At 33.0% G+C, this 3,544-nt stretch overlaps 1 long non-coding RNA gene across 1 annotated transcript; it reads left to right on the forward strand.

Moving 5' to 3' along the window:
* Positions 1–417: 417 nt before the first annotated feature.
* Positions 418–3,539, forward strand: LOC102678529. Its single transcript, XR_004149937.1, has 3 exons — positions 418–937; positions 3,103–3,368; positions 3,450–3,539. It is a non-coding gene; the product is annotated as an uncharacterized LOC102678529 (long non-coding RNA).
* The last annotated feature ends 5 nt before the right edge of the window (positions 3,540–3,544 follow it).

Consider the following 3,544-nt stretch of genomic DNA (forward strand, 5'->3'; position numbering starts at 1 on the left):
TGCTTATTCGAATCGACTGGTAAAATGGCTTGGATAAATCCGCGGATAACCACCGGTCACAGGATCATCGCTTGCACGCGTCCACGGGATCGGCGTGTTTCTTTGTCATCATTTTATGATTCGAAATGAATACTCGTGGAATAGAAAGCAATTCGTTCGTTGCGCAAGAGAATAAATAACGTTCCTTGTGCGAATTGGAAAACAAGATATACTTGATTATATTAGTAATATTGTACTATCTATTTTTTGGAATTATTTCTTGTTTGCAAATTTAACATACAGGTCTTTTGGATATTAAAAAAATCAACAAACCTTAAATTTTATATGAAAACTATTCAGAATAAATTGAAATTAACACATATTTCACCGAAAGATGAATAAAACGATATCTTCCTCGAGAATATATATAAATCGAAGAAAAATTCAAAACACGATCGATAACTTCGCGACAACCTCTCCCGAACTTTTAAAGCTTCCAGAATAACGGGGAGATTTACGATCCTTTCTAGGCCTCTTATGAGCCAGCGACCGAAAGAAAAAATCTCATGGGACCGTTTCGAAGACTTTTACACGGGCGTGATTTATGGCACTCTATCTCGAAGAGTATCGATTATCAACGATGACGTCGCGTCGTTTATTCTCCACGAAGAAGAAACGGCCGGCCGTTGCTTTGGTAGCCGGCGATCGAAGCGCCATCTACCATTTCGTTAATCCGAACCGCTCTCTCGGTAAGCTTGAACGTTTAAGCGTTTAATGGCGGTTAAAAGTATCTCGCGTTGCACACGCGAGTTCCCACAGGGGAACACCTACAATTACAGGCTATTACAAACTGGTCGTGAGTCTGTTTCACGGCTATGGTTTTTACAGGCGAGCCAGACGAAAAAGGATGTAATGGGCCTGCGAAGACGAGTTCGTTGATTCGACGTGAACGCGAGAGGTTAGATTATTCTATTATGTTTGATTATAATTATTGCCGATTTAATCGATGTTATTACTCTTCTAATGCAAGTTTTATAATACAGAGACTATAAATCAGATTAGTTATCATTATTGGCTGAATCTATTATGTATACAAATGAATTGTTTGACGACAAAAAAAGGATCGAAATGAGGAATGAGATAAAGTGACGATTCGAATGTATTGGTGTAAACATGGAGTCGGAATATTTGTTCCAGAATCTGTTTCTACTCTGTCATTAAATCTTTGAGATAAGAAACGATTGATAAAGAGTTTTGTTTGTATTATGTAATGTAATTAAGAAAGATATGTATTTATCATATTGATTATAATAATCATTAATAATAATCATTTTAGTCAATTACAATGAATATAATATCAAAATTTACTTTCCATGTAATACAACATTTAATATTTATTTAATTACTTTTATTCACTAATTTATTGAAATATTATAAACGAAATTTTCTTTTAACTTTTTTTCAATATCTATTTTTCACTAACTATTATTACCAATTCATTTACAAAAATGATATATAACAAAAAAAAAATTATAAAAGAACATTCGCCAACTTACTCAATCTATTGTCTCTCTAACTTAATTTCAAACATAAATCATATCAGTTGAGAAAAGAATTAAAATTGATCGTTCTTCATAGCAACTTTTTATAGGTTCGAGAAGAATAAAACAAATTAAAGTTTATTCTTGTATTTCATAAGTATTATTACATGTACATGATTTGGCAATTGTGATGAACTATACAAAACATTTTATTTATCGTCAAAGATAATTTTCTTCGTTCGAGGGGTTTGAAGGAGAAACATTGCGGCATCGATCGTCCTCGAACCGTTTCGTCGTATGAAACGAGATAACGAGGGAAATAATGGCACGGCAAAGTGCTCTTCAGACGGTTGCGTACTCGGTTATTCTTCGCCGCTTGTCGATCGGTGAACGCAATGTTTAAGGATCGATCGACGATCTCATTGTGTACTTGTGGATGATTTATCAGCCAACCGATATAAATTTCGCGGCGTGTATTAAAGCAGACGTAATCCTCCCTTCAATGTCCGCAATTTAGGAACAATTTAAATTTAAAGTCGGAAACAGTTCGGAGAATTGTGCAAACTCGAGAAACTCGAGGTAATTTGCAGATGATTGTTGGGGAACGTTGGATAACTTCGATTGATTGAAATTGGTTTCGCGATCTTTAATGTATTTTAAGTTTCTAAAGACACACTATTAGCATAAATAACTTTTTTTCTTTTTATGAAAAATATTTTTTATTATTTTTTTCAAAATAGTTTCTTTTAAGAAGCTGTTTGAAACCAAGGTTTTCATTAAAACTTTTAATTAGTTACAAGTTTTATGCTCATTTTAAATTAGATTTAAATTGGAAGAATATTTAATCAAATTTAATAAATGTTTTTTTATTCTTGCAACGCATAGTACTCTTATATAGATTTGTTGATCAAATTTATCATATTATCTCAATTGATTTTAGAATCGAGATCAATTTCATTACTTTTTTTTTTAAGTACACTTCACTGTCTTAGAAATTGTAGTTCCAATTTCTAAAAATTGGAAGGATAACTGATTTTGATCCAATATCGATATTAAATGAATATTATATCAAATCGAAAATCATTTAATAGTTTAAAAAAAAATTCGATCTATTTTACTTATTACTGTTATACTTTATCTTAGCTTTCATTTCTAAACGTTACAACCAAGATTAAATACTGATTCCATTCATCTCACTTTCTTTAATTATATTTATTTCTTTATTTTGTCGAGCCAATATTTGATTTTAATTACAATATTTAAAAATGAAAGTTAAAGTATTGAATAAATATCGAATAATATGTTCGATATTCATTTAATATTTTTATATTTTTAATTCGATGTATCGATATTATTTTAAGAATTAATGCTAAAAAAATCAACTCAAATATCGAAAATTTTAATACGACATTTTTCACTAAATATTTTAATATTTCAAATTATTTAATACAAATATCATAACTTTTCCATTTTATACATACAAATATTATTATTTCACTCAAATCATGGAACATAAAATTTTAAACCCAAAATTCAATTTTAAAAATTCCAATAAAGAAATAATACGAAATATCTACTCCAGACAACTTTTCAACACTGAAAGTATTCCTAGAAGTGGCGTAACGTATAATCCGCGAAGAAGAACGGACGCAGTCCACTGACCAAAGACCAAGGAGACTCAAAGAGGACGAAGACGAAGAAGAAGAAGAAGAAGAAGAAGAAGAGGAAGAAGAGGAATACAAAGAAGAAGAAAGAGGAGGAAGAAGGAGGCCGGGAACAAATTATATAAAAGGACCACACACGGTGCACAAGAGGGGGCAAGGAGGCCTCGGACTGCTCGAGCATGTGGTACAGGCGAAATATATACGACTTCTCCGTGACTATGCCCGGGGATTTACCTTACGTCCAGCGTTTGAATCGCTCGTTTAGGATGAAAAGGATCGGTGGCTCGACAGCTCCGCGCCACGTGGGTGGTGCGAGCGCCAACCGACCCCGGAAGGATCTCACGCTACCCCCGCCCCCGC

The sequence above is a fragment of the Apis dorsata genome, unplaced genomic scaffold, assembly GCF_000469605.1.
Source record: "Apis dorsata unplaced genomic scaffold, Apis dorsata 1.3 scaffold_113, whole genome shotgun sequence".
In the NCBI taxonomy this organism is placed as follows: Eukaryota; Metazoa; Arthropoda; class Insecta; order Hymenoptera; family Apidae; genus Apis; species Apis dorsata.